General features: G+C 47.5%; 1 protein-coding gene, 2 non-coding genes and 1 pseudogene across 5 annotated transcripts in view; 2 read left to right on the forward strand and 2 right to left on the reverse strand.

Annotated features, from left to right (window-relative positions):
* The window catches only part of PIK3C2B (phosphatidylinositol-4-phosphate 3-kinase catalytic subunit type 2 beta), a 64,991-nt gene extending 53,642 nt beyond the window's left edge, over positions 1–11,349 (reverse strand). For all 3 annotated transcript variants that reach the window (XM_045841416.1, XM_045841418.1, XM_045841417.1), the window contains exon 1: positions 10,871–11,349. The gene's annotated coding sequence lies outside the window, so the exon portion shown is untranslated. The remainder of the gene's footprint in view (positions 1–10,870) is intronic.
* A 9,266-nt stretch (positions 11,350–20,615) lies between these two features.
* On the forward strand, positions 20,616–20,688 carry TRNAK-UUU. Its single transcript has one exon. It is a non-coding gene; the product is annotated as a tRNA-Lys (tRNA).
* A 260-nt stretch (positions 20,689–20,948) lies between these two features.
* TRNAK-UUU lies at positions 20,949–21,021 on the reverse strand. Its single transcript has one exon. It is a non-coding gene; the product is annotated as a tRNA-Lys (tRNA).
* A 195-nt stretch (positions 21,022–21,216) lies between these two features.
* Positions 21,217–21,775, forward strand: LOC123820674 (annotated as a pseudogene).
* Positions 21,776–21,881: the final 106 nt, after the last annotated feature.

A 21,881-nucleotide genomic window follows, 5' to 3' on the forward strand; every position in this document is an offset into this window, starting at 1 on the left:
TCTCAGGTGGTTTTCTGGTAGCACCTTCCTGATACCTCTAAAAGGTTTCCTCCCTTCTCCATGACAGAGTCCTCTCGTCTTTCAGAGATGAGGAGAGTGAGGACCACTAAGGGTCACCAACTTGCCCTGGGTATCAGACTGGAAAAGGGTCCAGACAGCTGACACTCAGAAATAATCTTGGCCCCAGCCCTATGCCCACCCCCCACCCCCGCCCAAACAAGTGCTCACTTGTAATCGATGTTCCAAAGCCTTGGGACAAGAAGAACTCATGAAATTAGTCCGCAGAACAATGCTATACGCAGAGTGCAGAAGGTGGGGCCAGCAGCCCGGTGTGCAGTGTGATGGCTCTGTCTGTGGGTAGAGAGGGGCGGGGGCCCGTCAGCCCAGGCTGGGCAGGGATACGCTGTGTGGGCGGTGGGCTACTGGCAGTTGGCAGCCACCTGCTAGGCTCAGAGGAGCGTGAAAGGAAGTTGAGCAAAAAAGGTAAATCAGCCATCCATGAGGTCCTCCAAGGAGCTGAAGACCTGCTCCCACGCCATGCCCAGGGCAAGCTCCTGCCCTCCCTCTGAGCGAGGAAGTTCTACACCACCGTCCAGAGCCCTTCCCACGGTCCCTCTGCCAGCACAGTTCCTAAACTAGCCATCTAGATGTGTGGTCTGAGACAGGGAATATCTTTTCAGTCAGCATTAACTCTCCAAATCAAGAAAATCCCTGATAGGGATCCAAAGCCATGGTAACCACACAAACAGCACAGATACCCATACCTCCCCCACACACACACCCACACACACCCACACACACACACCCACACTCTCCAGCTCACTCACTCCCTCATTGGCTCCCTGAGGACAGGAAGCTGGTCTAGATACCATGAAGTCGAGATCTTAGTATCATTGGCAAACGAGTGAGTCTGAGAAAAGTAGATGGAAGGCGGAACCCAGAAGAGAAAGGAAACAGGACCTTCGGCCCCAGGGGACCGCTCTGGGCCTTCCCAGGGAGGGCCTTTCCCAGCGGGTTCTTCCTGGTTCACATTCCAACACACTGGGGCAGGCCTGGGAGCACGGGAGAGTGAGGGTGCCAGGGAAGAAGACCCCAGACAGGACAGCCCAGGGGGCCCTTGCCCAAGGCCATCGGCTCTGGCAGGCCTCAGGGGTGGTTATTTCCTAAGCCAGGGCTGAGTGAAAGAGTCCTGGGGTACCCACAGAGCAGGGTGGGAAAAGAAAGGGGTGCTAGTTCTCAAGCAGCCCCCATCTTTCAGCCCAGAAAAAGAACACACACACACAAACAGAACACTACCAAACACCTGACACTAATTTGCACAGGGTGTTAGAGGCCTGGGCGTTAGTGCCCCCAGGGACACTTGCGTTTGTAGAGCAGAGTCTGAGGGAAAGAGTGCCCAGCCCAACTACTCTGGCAGCAGTAAGGGACATGTCTGGTGGCGCCGGGAAGAATGACCCAGTAACATAGGCAGGCAGATCCCTGGTATAGGCTGGGCCTCTCCATGGCCTCCCCTGGTCTCAGCTACTGAACCCCAGGAATCTGCTGCCCCTCTCCTGAACACAAGTCCTCCAGTGCTGCCCACCAGGCAGCCTGTCCGTTTCAGTCACTGACCCCCTCGAATCCCTGGCCCTGGCTATTGTTAACCCAGCCTGACCCAGGCAGACACCAGGCCTTCCCCAGTAGCCACACACTTCCACTCCACTATTCCTGGTAACCTGCCGGAAGGATATCCAGCTCAGGGCAGCCAAGGACACTGAACTTGCGGCAGGGATTCTATTTACCAAGGTCAAAGGAGAAACCCCACTGGGGAAGCAGGGCCCTAACAGGGAACTGAGAAATGAGGTCCCCTCCGAGATGGCCTCTCAGTGTCCAGAGGCCCCAGACTGCAGGTAGTGGTCTTGATGGTGCCAGACCACAGGGGACTCCAGCCATGACTCCCCACATCAGCCTGGTCACCCCCAGATCTGTCCTAGTGGTAGGCCCAGTGCCTTCAGCCTGGCTTGTTTGCTCGCACAGGCAGGTATACACCCCGTGCCCTATTTCCCAGGCCACCTGACTCAGGGCCTTGAGAAAGCCATGGGTGTGGCTGGAGGGCCCTTCTCTACCTCCTGCTTTCTCTCTCCTCGTTCCGCCCCAACTCGAGATCCTTAGATGCCCTCCTGGCCAACCCTTTTGCACTCTCCTTACTTCTTTTATTCTCAGTGTCTCCTTAACACTGTGATGCTGTGTGCGTGACATGACTGATTAAAATGCTGGCCTAGTGTCTGGGGCCAAGAACAACTCACCTGCCTTATACAGCATAAAACCCATTTTTGCATCTCTGAGCAGGAAGGGGTCAGGGAGATGTATTTTCTAAGTAAGAGGTGACTCGGGGGTGGAGGAGTACAGCAAGAAACCATGTCAGTTTGTCTTACTGCTGCTCTGCACGAGCCCTGATGCCTTTCTCCCGTCCTCTGTGCCCCACTCTGCACAGGAAGGTCCCAAGGGAGAAGACAGAGGTCCCCCTAAGAGAGAGCCCGTCTATACCGGGCAAAGTGGACACTCAGCAGAGGGGTGAACCACTGCCCACCCAGCACAGTGTTGCACACTCACAGTCCCCCAACCCCCTCCTCACGGGGCCATCACTCACCGTGACCCTCTCTCAGGGCCTACTGGGATGGCAGCAGTCAGAAGCCATTCTGCAGGCAGTAGCTGACATGCTTGGCAGCTGGACACGTAGCCAGGGTGTAACTGCATGTGTAGGCCTATGGGAGCTGACAATCCACAGGCAGCTTGCTGAAATCCCGTTACAAGTAACACAATCACCAATACAAAGTCTGTCAAATCGGTACCTCCAGGGCTGTGTCCCTGGTTGTGACCGGAGTGTTTTGATGGGAGGGAGAGGAGCGAGCAGAGAGGAAGGCTAAGTGAATATGAGCACCACAGAAATAGAAGGAAGGAAACAGATCTATTGTTTGCCTCTGGTATGTTGTGCCAGATATTGTCTTGTTCAGTCCTCACAACAACCTTAAGTGTGGATATTATTACCCTTACTTTATGAATGAGGAAACTAGAAAACAGGAAAGGGACTGAGTGAATTGCTCAAGGTCGCACAACTAGTAAATAACAAGATCAGGAGTTAAACTTAAACACAAGGTCAAAATTCAGTGTTTTTCCCACCCTGCCACAGACCCAGACACATCACACTTTAACTAAGTGTTCAAGCTGATACCAAAGATTATTCTGATGCATCCCCGCATTCTCCCCCCACAACCCAAAACACTTCTTCACCTTCGCCAGCTGCTCAAAAAACAAGCGAATAAGCAAGAAAAAAAAACCCAATCCAGTTTTGCAGACAAGAGAACCAATGACCAGAGGGAAGAAACGACTGTCTGAGTCACACGGCTAGTCAGTGGCCCCAGTGGGACTAGAAGCAGGTCTTGGACTCTCACTCTAGTGCTCTTCCCAGACTGAGCCCCCCATTCTCAGAATCTTCCAGGGAAGGGGCCTTCCTGTTTCAATTCTCTCTCAGGTTGGTCCATTCCTTTCCAAGCTACTGATTACTTTCATTAAGTAAACTCTTAAGCACCAGGAAGTGATTATTTCTTCTGGTACCTGAATGATTAAATCAGCCTCCTAGTCTGTCTCCCCTGCACTGCACTGCCAGCATAACCCTCCTGCAGTACAGCTCTGGTCATGCCACTCTGCCGATGAAAGGGTTTCTGCCTGTCCCTTCCTTGTCAGATACTCACGGCTCCCCACAATGCCCTGGCTGGGCAGCTCAGTTGGTTAGAGCATCGTCCATGTCTGCCAAGATTGCAGGTTGGTACCCAGTCACAGCACATGCAAGAGTCCATCAATGAATGCATAAATAAGTGGAACAGCAAATCGATGTTTCTCTCTCTCTCCCCCTCTGTCTCTGAAATCACATAAAAGAAAGAAAGAAACAAACAAAAAACTCACTCTACACTGAGCCCCAGCCCAGTCCCCTGAAGACCCCCCACACACTGATGGTTCTTAACCATTCTCCAGGGCCCCACAGACTTTCACTCCTGTGAGCGCCTTCTGGAGCCCCGCTTGCCCTCTCCAGAACACTTGCTCTCATACTGCAGCTTTCTCTCACGTTCTCTGACTACCACTTCGCTCTCTTCCAAACATCTCTAAAAATTTTACTGCGTCCTACTGCATCTATATTGTTTTGTATTATCTCTACTAGTCATCAGAATAAAAATATCTTTCATCCATGTAGGTACTTTATAGTTCCAAAAGCACTTTCATAGACATTAACCCATTAATCTTACAAATAAAAATAACCTCTTATTTATCCTGTCTTCCCCACACTGCTCAGCGCAGTATTTTACACAAGCTCCAGAGCTGTTAAAGACTGCATTCCGAGGGCGCTCTGACCAACCCAGAGGAGAGTCACATCCTCGTGTTGCAAGAGCAGAGGTTCTGAGGCTGAATGAGGAAGGCCAAGTTGTAATGTACTTTTCCAGGTAGATACCTTTCCAATAGCATTTATTAGATTCTCAGAGTTTACAGGCCCCCAAAACAGTAAGCACTCTGGTAAACTTCCATACTTCTATGAAATGCTACCCAAGATTACACCAAACTTGGGGTGGCCATGTAGCAAGTGACTCATTCTGAGCATATAGGGTTACCCCATGCCGCAGAGATTCATCCACTCACTTGGATTTTCTGAGCATGGCGAAGTTACCTCAGGGTCAGGGGCCACATTGAACTCCAGTCTGTATGCCTAGGGTTCAGCACAAACCTGCTGTTGGAAGGTGATGGAGTAACTGTAACAACCACCATCTACTGGGCCCTTGCCGTTTATGGGGAGCTGTTCTAGGCAGTTCATGAATGACCTCATTTCATTCACACAACAGCCTTTCTCCCCCTGGTGCTATTATGTCTCCCGTCTTCCGTAGGAGGAAACGGAAGCATGGGTACATTAAGTAACTTTCCCAAGGTCAAACAACAAGTCTGTGGGGAAACCAGATTTTGAACCCAAGGAATCTGACCCCAGAGCCATGCTCTTAACCTTATGCTGAATTTATCCCATCTCTCCATTGACGAATTTGAGAATGAAAGAGCAGAGGCACTGCTGCAGATGTTTTTGTTGGAGGGACAATTAACCAACCATTAGTGAATCCACTCTCTATTATCCTAGTTATCACCAGAGTCCTCAAACCAACCTCGAGTTCAGTCAGAGTACATCTACAAGTAATTTCCTGTACAGGGAGAAACTCCTAGTGAGTAAAACACAGAAGATCAGTTTTAATTCATTCTTAGCGAACTAAGTGCTCCCAGAACGTCAACACTGGGAAGACAGGGATTTTGTCTGCCTTCTTCACTGCTGCGCACTTAGGAGAGCGCCGGGTACATCATGCACATTCAATGCACAACCGGCGAGTGAAAAAGTTAATGAGCAAAAGGTAAAATGAAAACTCCTTCACTGGCTCTGGTCAGATTAAACTACTTTCAGTTCATCTCTTTCACCTTTCACTTCATCCCCCACCCCAGTTCCCACTCATTGTTCAGATCTCAGCCAACATTTTATTTCTTCCAGGAGTACGATCACCCCAACTTCCTCACATAGGAATTGTCAAGGCATCCCACACTCTCCCACCCCTGCCACAGCTATGTGCTTGTCTGCATCCCCACTCAGCAATAAGTTCTGCCCTGGCTGGTATGGTCCTGTGGACTGAGTGCCAGCCTGCAAACTGAAGGGTCACTGGTTCAATTCCCGGTTGGGTGCATGCCTGGGTTGCAGGTCAGGTCCCCAGTGGGGAGTACATGAGAGGCAACCACACATTGATGTTTCTCTCCCTCTCTTTCTCCTTCCCTTTCCCTCTCTCTAAAAATAAATAAATAAAATCTTAAAAAACAAAAAGCCAGTAAGTTCTGGAAGGCTATCTATCCTAGGCATTGAAAGTACCTATAGGCCTTAGTAAGCACTCAACACCCATTTGCTGAATGAATGAATGAATGAATGAGCTCTTTTTAAACATTACCTGACAGACTGAGACCGCTTTGTGATCATATCTTCTTCCACAGGTGACTTTCAGAAGAACACCTGCTGTCACCCCCTGGCTCCTGGGGAGCCCTGTCTCAGTCCAAACTTGGGCCCCATTGACCTTTTTCTGACAGGTCCCTTCTGTGCAGCACAGGGGAGCTCCTGGCCTGGATTCAAACTGCAGCTTTTCTCTAATTCGTTGTACGATCTTAGGCATGTGTTTTACTCTTTAGTTGGAATATAAACCTAATATAAAACTCACCTTTCCCAAATGTAAAGGAGGAAAGAGATAATTTTATCATCACCAATTTCCTCCAAGGGTGGGAAGACAGGAAAATGAAGATAATGTTTTAAAAGCTTCAGGTGGGTGGACACTCAGTGCCAGTAGCTATCCTCTTGCATTTCTCAGTACTCGAATCTTTGCTCAGGCAGCTCCCCTCTCCCTTCCTCGGTGCAATCGTCTGTGACAGCATAGTCAAAACCACACTTCAGAGAATTTGCCAGCCCCCCTGGAACCACTCTGTCTTTCAAAGTCTCTCGTCAGGGGACCGTATCTATCTTTTCTCATAATTAAAAAAAAAAACAAAACCTGCCTTCCTCAAGTCTACATTGGAAATCTGACATCCCTGGTTATAATATTTTGGGGGAAAATACAGTTGCCTTCTCTTAGGTTCTTCTAAATATCCAATTTGCAAGCAACCTCTCCTTCCTTGGACCCAGTGGTGCACCTAGTCCAGGTCAGAAATGAGACAGACGCTCTGCGTCCAGAAAAGCAGGGCTCTCTGCAGAAGTCTCGGCAGTCGAAGGGCTCCACAGTTACTCTCATCTCAGTTCAGGGTCAGTTTGTGACCTGCGATAAGAAGAGTGCCCATCTATTTCTTCTAACTGGCAAGGGAAATGTAGTGTTTCTTCAACATGGAAACTCTTTGATTCTTTCCTTCTTTCCCCTCACCCTTATGACTTCTGGTTTGCTGCCAAGAAGCACCAATTAGACTTAGAAAGAGAAAAAGACTTGGCTGGAGAGGATGCCTCCACAGAAGCTTGTTCCCTGTGGGCATGAGCAGCTAGCCCTGGTAGAGCAGCTCACAGTCCTGGCACCCACCTCCACTGTGGGGAGGATGTAGAAAGAGGAGATAAAGTCAAAACCTAAGGTCTAGATTCTAACCTCTATCCCACAGGGCCAGAAACTGAGAAGAAGGCACAAAACATAGTAGGAACTGCTGAGAAGAAACCACTGCTCAGGAGGTTGGTCTTGCAATGACTAAGGTTGGCTGGGGCTGAGAAAGAAAGGTCCAGAAAGTAAGGAGCTGAGCAAAGTTTTCAAGGAACATTGAAACAGAGTTAAGGTGCAAGGAAAGCAGTTTCTAAAGAGGTGAATGAGCTTTGTCTTCTCTTTGAAATACTATGGGGACTCTGCCAGGTAAGACTTTCTACAGGAAGTTCTCAGGAAGAGGGAGGAGTAATTGTTAAAGATTCCCTCAGCCATAGGTTCTCTGTTCTGCCCCAGGGCTGTTGAAAATCTCCCTCCTCTTCTCCATACCTTGAGGGTCTCTGTCCCAAAGCACAAGTGATGCCTCCTCTGTCTTTAATCTCTTTAACCAGAAGATTTGGGAGGAGTGAATTCCATCACCAATGTTCTGAGAGAACAGAATTTATCAACAATAAAACCACTGAGAGGGTCGACACACACGCAGGATTCTAAAGTGCCAAAGGGTAGGTTCTTCCATTGCCCATCCTGTGATCTGTAGGGCAAACGTAAAGTCTCAGCAGTGCTAGCAACTGTGTGACTTCTCATGGAGATGATTCCCAAGGTCCTTTCCAGTTGTGACACTTTATGTGATCATAGGAAATGCAAGAATAGTCTTGTTTTATAAAACAGATACAAAATAAAGCAGATATGGAAATACCAAAACAAAAGATTTGCCTCGATTCTCCCAGGGTCCCCAGGGCCCACATTTTCCCAGGAGGTGGCAAAATTACTTGTTTGATTATCCCCAGTCTTCTTAAGCCAAAGGCAAGGATATGATGGAGAAAGCAGAGAAAGGCCAGTGAGGCAGGAGCCCAAGGAATTCACACACAAGTGCCTCAACCCTCAAACAACTGGGAACCAGGGAGATTGTGTGCCAGGCTGGGGCTGGGCCCCTGTTCTTCAGAAGTTTATCATCTAGTGTGTCCAGTCTGGTGACATCTCATGGGCATTCAAGCCAAGGAATCCAGTGTGAATGATTTCTGCAACTCTGCTGCCCCTTCAGCTCCCCAAAGCTCCAATGCCCACCTGATAGTCCCATCAAAGTTATAGGGTGAGATGGCTTGCTTCAAACCACTCCTCTGTCGTTTACTAGCTGGCTGACGTGGGCGTTGGCTGTTACATTGTTTGCCATTTTAGCACCACCCTGTCTATAGAGCGCAGCCAGCCTCTGAGGAGTGTATGTCTCTCCTCAGTTCCCTACAAATATCATTGAGCAACCTTTTCTTCTCTCCCAGTTCCCATCTAGCCAATCCTATTCAAAGAGAAATACCCAAGGAAGAGTTACCTCAGTATTCTCACATCACTCTTCCCGTGGCCAGAAAGGAAAGGTTCTGGAACATCCTCTGTTCCATGTTCTTTTCCTCCAACCCCTCCCCCCAGATCTACCAGCTCACCTTCTCTTGTCACCAAGGTAAACTCAGGATGAATAACTGACATTTGTAGTTTTTATAGTGCATGCGTTTTCATGCATGCTTTTGCATGTTATTTTATTCAATTCATGGTAAGGAGTACATTTCACCCATTAAACAATCCTGTGAGCCAAGAGCACTATTTTTTCCTACTTTATAGATATGCAAACTAAGGCAAAGATAGGTTCACAAGTTGTCCATGCTCACACAGTTAGCACATAAGTCACACCAGGACTCAAAACCAGCCAGGCCTTTTGACACTGAACCTACCCACTGTTTGCTCTGCTACTCCACATTATCATGTCCAAGTTCACGTCCTGGGAGCATGAGGAGCCTGAAGTATATGGCCAGTTACAAGCCTCCAAAGGGAACAGAGACCCTTTGTTTTTCTCCCTGCTGGCCTGAGTGGAGATATCCAGCCTGAAGGGCCACAGACATGAGACACTCACCAGGTGGAATGAGGGAACCATAGAGTGGGAACCAAAGGCCCACAGGGTGTAGGAGATCTGCTACAGCACCACCGGGTCACAGCAAACAACACAGGGCATCCAGGCCATGGGGCAAGCCCAAAGGAGCACCACAGGGAAAGGCCAGAGAGGCCTCCCTCATCCATGCTGCCAGGGGAGGGCATTGAACACACTCCCTCTGGCCAGGGCCGAGAGCTTGATCAGATGCAGGCACACACACCCATGCAAACTCAGCAGCAAATTCAGAGCCATGGAAACGAAACCTTGGGCTCACCCAAAGACCAAAGGAGCGGCAACCACCATCTTCTCAGACGCTGGCTGCCAGGCGGAGCTATAAAATGTGCCTCGACTTAATTTTTCCATGGACACAACCCACATGGGACTGCCAGGCTCCGGAGGAGCTGCAAATTCTGAAGCCTTAGAACTGCTCTGCTCTGAGATCCACAGCTGGAGTTGGGGAGGGAGTATTTGGGAATCAGAGTTGCTACCCCTGGGGCCACTTCCCTTCCAGTATCTTTCCAAGGTCTATTATGGCAATAGAGTAAGTTTTCATTCAGCAACTGCTACAGGGTTGGAATTTAGTGCAAATTGCTTACATCTGCTTGGCCATGTCCCAGTCAGGTAGTTTAGAGACAGGAGGGGCAGTGTTGGCCCACTTTGGGGAGCAGGAGCAGCTGTTTGCTAAAGAATTTGGTGCCATGCTGGGACCAGCCAGACTAGGGGACAAAATTCCCCAATGGAATAGGGGAAAAAAAAACACATCAGGGCAGACAGAGACAATAGATTCTATTCCAGGCTGGTTGGAGAGGGATGGACAGGGAAGCCACAAAGACCCCTAAACGGGGTGGAGATGCAGAGAGAAGGTTGGCCTGAAGAAGCAAGAGCAATGGCAGATTCACCACACACGACACCGCCCTCAGCCAAGGAGGGTATGTGCACTCACTAATTTCATACATTTATAACCTCTTCCCCCCACTCAGGACCCTGCTAAGCCCCTGGACTCCCCACCATACCTCACCTCACCCCACCCCACCCCACCCCACCCACCCCAGCTGGCCAGCCTCCCTTGCGCTTCCTGCTGCTGCGTGGCTCTCCAGCATCAAAGCCACTGCTGTGGGGAAGCTGAAAATGAGAGACAAGTACAGGCCAGAAGAGCAGCGCCTCTCCGGAGGGCAGGGACCTCGGGCCTTGAAGGGTCCCGCTCCCAGGCTTTCTCCTCTTGCTGCAGTATCCTTCCTTATAAGGGAGAAACCAAGTCCACCACCCATCTGGATTTTTTTTTAAATGTATATTTTCTCCAGGCTAGATGATGACTTTTTACCCACTGCACGAGAAAGCACCATCTCCACTACCCCCACACCAGGGCAGGTTTTGCGTTTTATTTCTCCTCGTAAATAAACAAACAGACAAACCATTGGTTGGTTCAGATCTTCTAACAGCTGGGAGCCAGGAAGTGTGTTTAAGAGGGAAAGGAGTGTGGAAGGACGGGCCCGGGGCTCCAGATGCCCCAAAACTGCTGGAGCGGGGTTGGGGGGGTGGGGGGCGGTGATCCGGCAACCTGCTCCGCGCTGGGAACTGGAGCTGTCGCCCCCACGGCGTCTGAGGCTCAGCGTGCTCGGGCACCCTTGGCTCTTGCTATTGTTGTGCCTCGGCTGTTGCCATGTTAGAGGGACAACCCTTGACCTCCGCTCCCTCCCAGCCGGGCCATCCCCCTGGGTAGTTGCTCTCAAACGTGTGTGTGTCCTACCTGTGCTCCCCGCCGGCTCTCCTCCGAGAACCTGCAGTGACTGCAGCAGCTCGCCCCACAGCTCCCGGCGGCCTCGGCTCCGGCCCCGTGCTGGCGGCCCCGCAGCGCACAGCCCCTCCGCGCCGCCCCTCTCCGGGCTCAGCGCTCTCGAGCAGCTGGGAAGCAGGAAGGGACGCCGGGACCAGCTCCAGGGAAAGAAAGTCCTCTTGGCCCGGAGCGTGCGCAGCCGGCAGTCAGGCAACCCCTCGGGAGACAATAGCGGGAGCAGCGGACGAGAGCACAGAGGCCATCTCCCGGGGACCCAGGGCACTGCACACCGACGCGAGGTTCGGCCACACCGCCCAGCCCGCGCAGGACAGCATTGGACCCGCGCCCCCGCGCGCCAGCTCTAGCCCCGGCCCCCGGGCCGAACTCGCAGAATCCCGGCGGCAGGCGAGGCGGGCCCGCAGCTCTGACTGCTTTCCACCCCTTCCCCTGCTCTCCCCTCCCGCCTCCCCCCCCCCACCCCCACCCCCCGGCTCCTCCACCCCCCCTCTCCTCCCCCCACTCTCCTTGTCTCCTCCCCTTCCCTTCTCTCTTCCCTCCACTTCATCCTGTCATCGACTTTTCCTCCCCTTCCCCCCTTACCTCTCCCCTCTCCCCTCCCCTCTCCTCCCCCCCCGTCCCCTCCCTTCCCCTCCCCTCTTCTCCCTTCCTCTCTGCTCCCTAGTGTCCCCTCCCAACTCTCCCCTCCCCTTCTCCTCTATCTCCCTTCCCCTCCCCTACTCTCCTTTTTCCCTCCCTCCAACTCCCTCCCTACCCTCCAGTGTGCCTGGAGGAGAAACGCGCCAGCGGCAAGTTTTGCTTGGAAAACCCAAGAGCCAATTTTTCCCCTTCCCACTCGGGTGAGGGTTTTTGCAGATGGTTGTGACTTTTTCCCTTTGCACAGTGTCAAATGAATGTCAAGTCGTTCTGCTGGAAATGACAGGGCAGAGTTTTGAGGTTCCGTTATCCTTTTGAGGAATTTCCCCAATCTTTAAGGTAGCGAAACCCGGAAGAGCCCCTACTTGAGGCCCGAGGTCAGGTTGAGGAGCAGCTGCAAAGTCGTTGTCACACTCAGCCTCCTCGGTTTTTCTGTTTGCCCAAGTGGGTCGTCGGCCCTGAGCCTCAGGATAGAAATCAACAACCTGAGAGGGAAGGCGCGGGGGCAGATCCTCCAACCCAATTATGGTCGGAAAAAAAAACCCTTTCGTGCAGAATGTCACACCCTCGTATTTAGCATTTTTTGGCTCTAAGTACCTTTCTTTGAGTGGTGGTCTATAGAATTTAACAAGAGGCCCCACCCAAAAAAAAACACAATAGGCGATCAGCTCCTCATCTGCGTTTGGTTTGCATAATAACTATGATCTATGATCTCAAAGTACATTTTCCTCAAAGCATGAAACTTGTTTTTCCCCAGGATCCTCCTTTCTTGCCAGGCTGCGGAGATCAACACCCAGTTCTCAATCTTTCTCCTCTGCAGTCCCCTGAGTGTACCCAGGGTCTGGAGAATCCTAGCCTCCTTCAGATGCCCAGGACCCCCAGCCAGCATTCCTGTGAGAACATCTGCCAACGAACCTTCCTCTTCCCTGGTCTCAAGGAAATATTTGTGAAAGTGCTACCATTACAGTCTATTTTGGGTTCACCAGGGTGTTAAAGAAAAAAAAAGACAAAGGTGTCAGAAAGGACTTTTAAAAATGTCCTCATTATCATGAAACTGCAGCTCAACACAATTCTTAGATTCATCAAGTAGTACAGTTGCAAGACCCTTCAGAACTCAGTAAGAGGATAACTGTTGGAAAGGGAATTTGAATGCCCAAAGGAAACCTACAGAAGGGAGAAAGCATTTAAAAAGTGACTTCAGGATTCAGAAGGATTTCTTGGGAAATGCTTTATTCTCATAAAAGATGAAATCTGGGCAAGTGGAAAGGACTGTTAGTTGCAGGCAACCCTGAGTGAAGCAATGGGAGGAGAAGCACATGAGAGGGGACTGAGGCCTGTAGCGCTCTCCACTCATTGGGATGTGAGCTTGGGTAGTCCACTTCGCCCCTGAGTGTTGGTAAAATATCAGCCTCACCTTCCACTCGGGCTGTGGCAAAGATCAAGTGAGAGAATGAATGTACGTAAACCATTCTGATGTGGACAGGCAGCTTGCTCTGCACCTATGTCGTAATGTACACATGATCCTTCCTATTCCTGATCCTCAAGAGCCACAGGGGATAAACACACATTTACTCATTCACTCACTCTTTTACCACTTATTCACAATACAAACATTCATGCCAGCTTGCTCTGTGGGTGTCATCAGGCTAAGCTCAGAAGTCTGCGAGAACAGAGGGGCATAGGGGCCATCAGTGCTTCAATGTTGCTGGAGTGAAAAGTCTGAGAGGGAGGAGGTCTGGGCTGTTGGATCATATCGAACCATTTCTAATATGTTTTATCAGGGAGAAAATTTTGTTATAAAGAAAACCAGGGCATGCCAATAAGTTTAGATTTCGTCCTGTAGGTGGCAGAGAACCCAGGGTGTAGACAAGTGGAGCCTGGAGTGATGTGATCAGAAAACAAATTCCTGGCGTATTACCCAGAAAGATCTGGAAGATGTGCTATATGTCTTCCCTTTGCCCCTCAGATCCATCCTGGGCCCTCCGGCTTTCTCATAGGGGTGGGCTGATGGAAGCCATGAGAGGAGACTGGGAGGAGGGAGGCCAGGAAGGGATGGATGTTTATTACTCAGGATCTCTCTCTTTGGGGCCACTGTGCTCTGGCTGCCATCCTCAGCTAAAAATCATAGCTTCTTCCAGGTGGTTGTGGGTATGATCCCTGGTCAGGGCACCTAAAGGAATCGAGAGCACATACAAGAATCTAAGTGGGATAGTAGGTTGATCTCTTTCTCTTTCTCTCCAATCAATGCATGAAAAATTTTTAAAGCTTTATAAACAAAAATAAAAAAAATAAGAAAGGAATCAACCAACGAATGCATAAATAAGTGGAACAAACATGTTTCTCTGCCTCTCTTCCTCTCTCTCTCTCTCAAACCAATAAAAAAATTTGAAAACAAAATAGAATTACTCCCCACTTGACACCTGAGGAACTGGGGGCAGATGGTGTCATTTGCTACGTGAGGGGCAGAGCCCAGGTTTTGCGGAGCAAGCATGAGTGTAATTTTGGGCGTGTTGGACTTGCAGTATCTATAGATTGTTTAGGTGAAGACGTCTCATAGGCAGTGGATTTCTGAAACTAAACTCAAAGTATAGGCGTGGACAAGGGATATCAATTTTGTGCTCTTCACATTATAGGTGGCCAACAAAGTTATGGGCATGGGTGAGGTCACCTAAATGGGTACAGAGAGGAAGGAAGAGACTTGCAAAAGAAATCAAGAAAAAACAACCAAGTTGATAGAAAAACTGAGACCACAGAGTTTCAGAAAGGAGGCTGGGAGAAAGTACCAGGAGTGATGGGAGCATGAGTGCAGCAGGGACATTCGGGAGGACAAGACTACAAATTGCCCTTTGGCCCTGATCAATGTGAATTGGTTGGCCTGCAAAGTGAAAGGTCACCTCTTCAAAGGTCAGGGCACATGCCTGGGTTTTGGGGGTTCAGTTCCCGGTCAGGGTGCATATGGGAGGCAACCAATCGCTGTTTCTCTCTCACATCGATGTTTCTCACCCTCTCCCCTCCCCTCTCTCTAAAAATAAATAAATAAAATCTTAAAAAAATATTAAGAAAGCCACCGGTACCAGTGGTGTGAGAATAGTCATAGTTAAACCAGGCCCCAGTGGGTGAAGGAGTAAAGGAAACACATGAATACAGACCACTCTTTCTAGAAGCTTGGCAGTTAATTGGAAGGGCAATGAACAGGGGGTATGCAGAATCAAGGGGAAGATTTTTGTTATGTCTTTTTCAGATGGGGAAGCCTTAAACATGCTCATATGTTGAGGGGGAAGGTAAAGGAGATGGGGAGGTGATAATGAAAAATGTCCCAGACAGGATGGGACCCGGGCACGGGAGGGTGGAGCTGCCTGGGTTGTCTTTGGGAGGAAGAGTGCACAAGCCGATGAGTTCATGTAAACCTAGCGGTCAGAAGCTGAGAGAAAGGTTTGCTACCTGACAGTCTCAAAGTCATCTCCTGAGAGAGAAGGGGTCAGGGTGGGATTGAGGATTAAGGAGAATGGTTAGGGTTCAAAAGCTACTGAAAGAAATGAGAATGGTAGCTTGTTAAAGAAATAGAATTGTCAGCAGAGCTGAGGATGTGGCTGGGATCAGATATTCCAACACGCAGTGGCTTTGATATAAATATTTTTATCATTTTCTCCTGCAGCCCTGGGAAGCTCAGATGTAGAATGTTGAATGAGGGCTGGGGGTTGCAGAACAGGTACAGCAGAAGGATAAAGGGGAAAGAGGATCCCCGACAAAAGAGGAGGTACCCAAGGAGGGTCATGAAACTGGGGAAAGGCTGTAAATCTTTTTCTTTAGTTTTGTTTATTTATTTTTAGACAGAGGGGAAGGGAAGGAGAAAGAAAAGGAGAGAAACATTGATGTGAGTCTCACACACACCCAGACTGGTGGACTAACCCGCATCCCAGGACCAGGAATTGAATCAGCGACATTTTGCCTTGGGAAACAAGGCCCAACCAATTGAGCCATACCAGTCAGGGCAAGGCTGTGAATCTTGAAGAAGGGGGAGTTAGAAGACTGGGCTACCTCAAATAGTGTTCCCCTCCAGACTTTTCTCCAACACCCCAGCAAGAGTGATCTTTCTAAAGCAAACATCTGCTTCTCTTGCTGAAAATCTACTAACATATAAGCTCCACAAAGGCAGGCAATTTTTACTTTGATTTTTAAACTTCTGTATTCCTAGAGCCTAGTACATTGCCTGGCACATAGCACATGCTCAATAAAATGTATTGAATGGAAGGCCCATGTAGCTCTCAGCTAAAGTTCAAACTCCTTGAGAAAGTTAACAAAGCCTCTCACAATCTGCCCCTTGCTTTTAACTGTAGCCTCGGAGGAGAGGAATTTTGTCTTGTTTGCCTTTGTCTCCTCAAAACATCATCTGCCATACTGTAGGCACTCAATAAATGTGGGTTGAATAAATAACTCCCTCTGGCACTTCAGTGCAAACTTCAGGCTTTGCTCTTACCAGACTCCTTACAGTTCCAAGAATATGGACTATTCTCATCAAGGACTTTTCTGCAAGCTTTTCCCACTGCCTGGAAAGGGCCTCCTACCTGGAAGCCCCACTTCTATCACCCCACATGGCTGTTTTTCTACATGGTAGGCAGAATAGTAGCTTCCCAAAGGAGGAAATGTCTGAAATGTCTGCTTCCCAATTCCTGGAACCTGTAAACGGTGAAAGGATCGTGCAGATGTGATTAAGTTAAGGGCCTTGAGATGAGGAGAGTATCCAGGATTACCCAAGTGAGCCCAATTTAATCACAAGAGTCCTTAAAAGTGGAATAGCTTTCTCAGTTAAGTCAGAGGGAGATGTGATGATGGAAGAATGGTAAGAGGGATACAACATTGCTCACTTTAATGTTGGAGAATGAAGGTCCTGAGCCAAGGAATGTGAGCTGTTTCTAAAAACTGGAAAAGGTAAGGAAACAATTTCTTCTGTAGAGCCTTCAGAAAGGAACAGAGTCTGTTGAAATTTCAATTTTAGCCCAGTGGGGTCCATGTTGGGCTTCTGATCTAAACTGCGTTAATAGACTTGTGTTGTTTTAATCCACTAAATTTGTGGCAATTTGTTACAGCAGCAATAGCAAACTAATACACCAGCACCCTACAACTAGTTTTCCAGGAAGCTTCCCCAGAGTGCCTTCTAAGGCTCTCTAGGCACACCCGATAACTGCCTGGATTGGAGCACTAATCACATGTTGGAATTGTTTGTTTGCTTTTGTCTGAATGGGGGAGGAAATGGAAGAAGAGGGTAACTAGACGATAAGCTCCTTAAGGACAAGGATATCTCTATTGGGTTTACCTTTCAATTTCTAGGCCTAATTTATTGCCTGATTCAAAGCTGGTGCTCAATAAAGACTTGGTGAATGAGTGAATGAATGAAGACCTGGATTTAGTTCACAGGAAGAGAGTGACCAAGCTAGACAATGGAGCACTTGAGAATTTAAGACTTCAGTAGTAATAACAAGAAGTGGGTTATCAGTCAGGGAGCAAGTGGTTGAAATGAATGGGAGAAGGTTATTGAATCTATTTACCTGTGTTATGTTCTCTCAGGGTACTGCTATGGGTTAAGACTAAAATGTAAAACAAATCTGAGCTAAAATTGAAAACGGCAATGTTTGGCTCTGGCTGGTGTAGCTCAGTGGATTGAGTGCAGGCCTGTGAACCAAAGGGTTACTGGTTTGATTCCCAGTCAGAATCAAACCCACTTGCCTGGGTTGTGGGCCAGTAGGGGGCGTGTGAGAGGCAACCACACAATGACGCTTCTCTCCCTCTCTCTTTCCCTTACCCTCCTTCTAAAAATAAATAAAATCTTTATTATAAAAAAAAGGCAGTGTTTGTACCATTTTCATTTTAAAGCTCTTCAGTATACTGTCTTCAAAAAGATTCAAGTATCTTTGAAAGAAGAATGTATATTGGAGATGGGGTAAGGGTGCTCTGTAAAATATTTGGTAGTTAGATGGATTTACTCTGACTGGTGTTGAAATTAGTCCCTCTTCTCCCCTACATCTTTTCTGTGACCCAGAACATTTGAGGGCTGATGCCAGTGTCTGAGCTTTTGATGCTGCTAAGATTCTTGGTCTGTACTCTCAGAGGACGGTGGGGGAAGAGAGGTTGGAGAGCCCATCAGAAACCCAGACTGCTCTCAGCATGGAGTTACTAGGCCAAAACACACACACACACACACACACACACACACACAGACTTCTGTACCACACGTTTTCCCAGTGCCTTGTAATGGTCTCAACTCCGAAGACTATGCAGTGATAATGGACATCTTGGTCTCTGAGTAGGCAGCTACACTTGATGTTGGTTTGGGGAGCCCTGGAAAAGCCTCTTGAAATTAAACTTTTCCTGCTGGCCTAAAATTCCACCATTGGAGGTGTGCTTTCTGGCTGTTTAATGTCATTATATTCAACTCACAACTATCCCTGTGCTAGATACACCACTGTGAGACTCTCAGGGTGAGGGAGACAAGACCTCACCATCCAAGTAGGTGCCCCCAAGTCCCTGTGAAAACACAGTTGCAGCGCCAATGTGCAAACACGTTAGCCAACGCTTGCTGGCTGGAGGAAGAGTACTGTGTCAGAGTCCAAGTAAGAAATAGGGCCACTGAGAGAACAAGGTGTGAAAAATCCAAGGATAAGCCTTGTAATTTTTGCTTGCTCCACAAATTTTCCCAGCTCTGATAAAGAATTGATGGTGATTTTTCAAAGACATATGAGTCTGATGAGTAGGAGGATAAAAAGAATCCCTTTAAAAATTAATGAGGGAGCCCTGGCTGGTGTGGCTCAGTGGATTGAGCACCCGCCTGCAAACCAAAGGGTTGCCTGTTCCATTCTCAGTCAGGGCACACGCCTGGTTTGCAGCCCAGGTCCCCAGTGGGGGGCGCATGAGAGGCAACCACACATTGAAGTTTCTTTCTCCCTCCCTTCCCTAAAGAGTGAAGAAAATTAAGCAGGAGAAATTGGAGCAGAGAGAGTGGTAGGGCTTAAATCTGTCAGTTTAGACTGCCCTCTACTGGGAGAATGAAGTCCAATAGTCTAAATAAAATAATGCAACATAGAAAAAGCTGATTTTGGTATATGCGACCTCAGATGGGACTTTGCAATGTTAACAAATGCAAAATTATTCTCCTTGTTCTGAAGTAAACCTGTCAAATGTCTCCAATCAGGACCTCCTCCCTCCAGTCCAGCCAGATTAATTTATTCACCACCCCCGGAAACAGAGCTTGCACTCCTCACTTTCCTTCCAGTCTTACCGTTTTTTCCTGTTGTGCCTAGCTCACTGCTGTGGAAACAGCAGGTACTCAATAAGCAACTTTATGGACTAGTCTGTTTGATTTTAAATGGCTGGTTTATTATCTAGAAGGAAAGGTAATGCGATGTAACAAAGTTATTGGACAGGAAAAAATACTCGAAGTCCTCATTATTCTTGCTGCTTTAACTATCTTCCTTTAAGAAAAGTTAGGTGTAATTCATCTTATTCATAAAAAGAGAGCAAAGAGTTTTTCCTTATCTAACACAGTGTGTGTTCAAGAAATGTCTGAATAAATAAATGAATATCTGTCTGGCTCATTACAATTTCTTTTGTATACAGCTCTGATGTTTTCCCCCCTTTCTATGAAATTTATTGGGGTGACACTGGTTAACAAAATTGTAGAGGTTTCAGATGTCTAATCATGTGTTTTTCTTGCTGAAAACTCACAGACCACCTCCTTTAATTTTATAACCCATGCCTTTCCATCCATTTTCATCTTTTGCCACTCGTACTTGAATTTTTATTACTGCATTTATTACTTTGTTAAAATTGTTTGCTCAAATGTCTGCCTCCTTTCCTAGACTGTGAGCAGGATCTATGTCATGTACCTCTAGAGCTAAAACAGAACCTAAAAAATAATAGATGATTGATAAATGTTTGTTCAATTAAATCATTCCTTCCCTTTGCATTTTGAGTCTGTCACTTTTAATTGTATTCACAGTGGGAAAAGGAACAGTGGTAAGATTTTAGATTTAGAAGGCATCTTACAGGTCATCTAATCGGTTTCCCACATTTTATAAATGTGGAAACCCAGGCCTGTTCAGGACCACACAATTTGTTGGTGTTTGTTCTAAAGGAATTAGACAATCATAGGAAAGAAATACCTCCAACCAAGGCTGAGCTATTTTGTTGTCCATTGTGTTCAGAAGCCTCAATTTCCCAGAAAAAAAATGAATTACCTCATCAGTCTTTGAAATTTCATAATCTTGTGTTCCACACCCTATGCATCAGGGTTGATAAAACTGATTGTAGGAAAAACTGGGCTAATTGGAAATTTTTATTCTTAATGCTGCATGTTGTTCCCTCTGGTGCACACTTAGTTTAAGTATTATACTCAGAAGTATTAGAAACTTTAAAAGTATTCATCTTGTGAATCTGAGTTGAAAACTACAACTTGTCTGGAAGAGCAGAAAAGGCAAAAAATTAATAAAAATCTGAATTAAAGGTGGAAAACTCCCTTTCTCTCAATGTAAATTCAGACCCACATTTCTACAATCACTTCTATTGTCCTATATTGGTGAATCAAATGTGTTTTTCCTTCTTTTGTGCTAAGGAATGCTTATCTAACAGCTACATCATTTAGTAAATGGAAATATATTTTTCATTAAAGGGAAAGATACTGTAATCTGGTTCAGTAGAATAATTAAAGTTAAGAGGTCCTATCAGGGAAGTGATGAATGGAAGACAGAAGAATTATAACAAAAATAGGTTGCAGTTCTACACCTGAATGTTCGATGTTCAGCTTGGTTGCCCATTTTTCTGTCCTTTATTTAGTGCCATTGAGTTTTAGCGAGTTCAGTTGATATTGACAATTTATCAAACATGAAATATGAAATATGAAACAATTTGAAGGACACATGCTTTAAATACATGGAGAAAAATGGAAAAGTGAACTTTGTTTTTATCTTTCTCAAAAAGACACTTTAAATATAATTAGAATCTAAATTTAATTTTTGAAATAATTTATTAGAATTATACCAAGTAAAGAAAAGAAGAAATTTGCTGCATGAGTGCCCGGATAGCTCAGTCGGTAGAGCATCAGACTTTTAATCTGAGGGTCCAGGGTTCAAGTCCCTGTTCGGGCGTCCTCTTTTCGCACCTTTCTGCAGTTACCAAATGTTATACAAAAATACCAAAGCTCAGCGTATATTTATTTTAGGTTCAATTCATTTCAGATAAATGGTCGGGTTGGAGCGAAGTGATTATGTATAATTACTTAATTTCTTTGTGAGTATGGAGGTTTTGCCCAGTGGTTTTCCAGCGAAAAGTAATTTTTTTTCAGATAACTAATAATTGAGGAGAAAAAACATCAAAACAAGAAAGAAAACAGGCAGAAAAAGCAAAGCGCCCGAACAGGGACTTGAACCCTGGACCCTCAGATTAAAAGTCTGATGCTCTGCCGACTGAGCTATCCGGGCTCCTGTAAATGACTGCTGCTCTTGTAAACCCTTACATAAAAATAAGGACTCTTGCGTGATAGACTCCTCCCACTTGTATTTTTGTGACACTTGTTTTAAACTTCAAAAAGTTCGGGATTCATTTGCCAAAGGAAAACCCGAGACGAGTTACAATCGTGTTCTCCGAGCTCCTGTGTCCTTGCCTGTGCTGCCCCGATGGCCTCCCGGAACTGGCACCCAGCCGCCGCCAGCCTGGCCGCCGCTGGTAATACACGGGCGGAGCCCAGCCGGGGCGCCGCGCCGGACCGCTGCGCCAGGCCTGGGATGGAAGCTAACGATCTACACGGTGTTTGGCGACAAAGGAATTTCTGCCTTTCTTTCATCAGACAATCTTTTTAAATGTGTGGGGACTATCCACGGAGCAGCTGTCACAGTATATAAATATCTGAGGTATAAGCTCTCCCTTGAATCCCCCCCGCCACCCCCCAACAGTGTGGCTACCCGTACAACGCCCCCACAGTGAAGCTCCTCACGCCCTGCTACCACCCCAACGTGGACACCCAGGTTAACACCTGCCTGGATGTCGTCAAGGACAAGTGGCCTGCCCTGCATGACGTAAGGACGATCCTGCTCTCCATTCAGAGCCTGCTACGAGAACCCAACTTCGACAGCCCTGGTTGAACACACGTGCTGCCCAACTCTGGCATATCCCCACGCGTTTAAAAAGTTCCTACAAGAAATCTATGCAAAGCAGGTCTCCAGCCAAGAGCCCTGACCCAGACTGTTCAGCCTCTCTCTTTGTGCTTTTTATTTTTTCCTTAAATGGTTTATCCTTGCCTTGATTTCTGTATAGGACTCTGTATCTTCAGCTGTGTTGTTTG

This window comes from Phyllostomus hastatus, unplaced genomic scaffold, assembly GCF_019186645.2.
Source record: "Phyllostomus hastatus isolate PE091 unplaced genomic scaffold, TTU_PhHast_1.1 phas_contig_36, whole genome shotgun sequence".
NCBI lineage: Eukaryota > Metazoa > Chordata > Mammalia > Chiroptera > Phyllostomidae > Phyllostomus > Phyllostomus hastatus.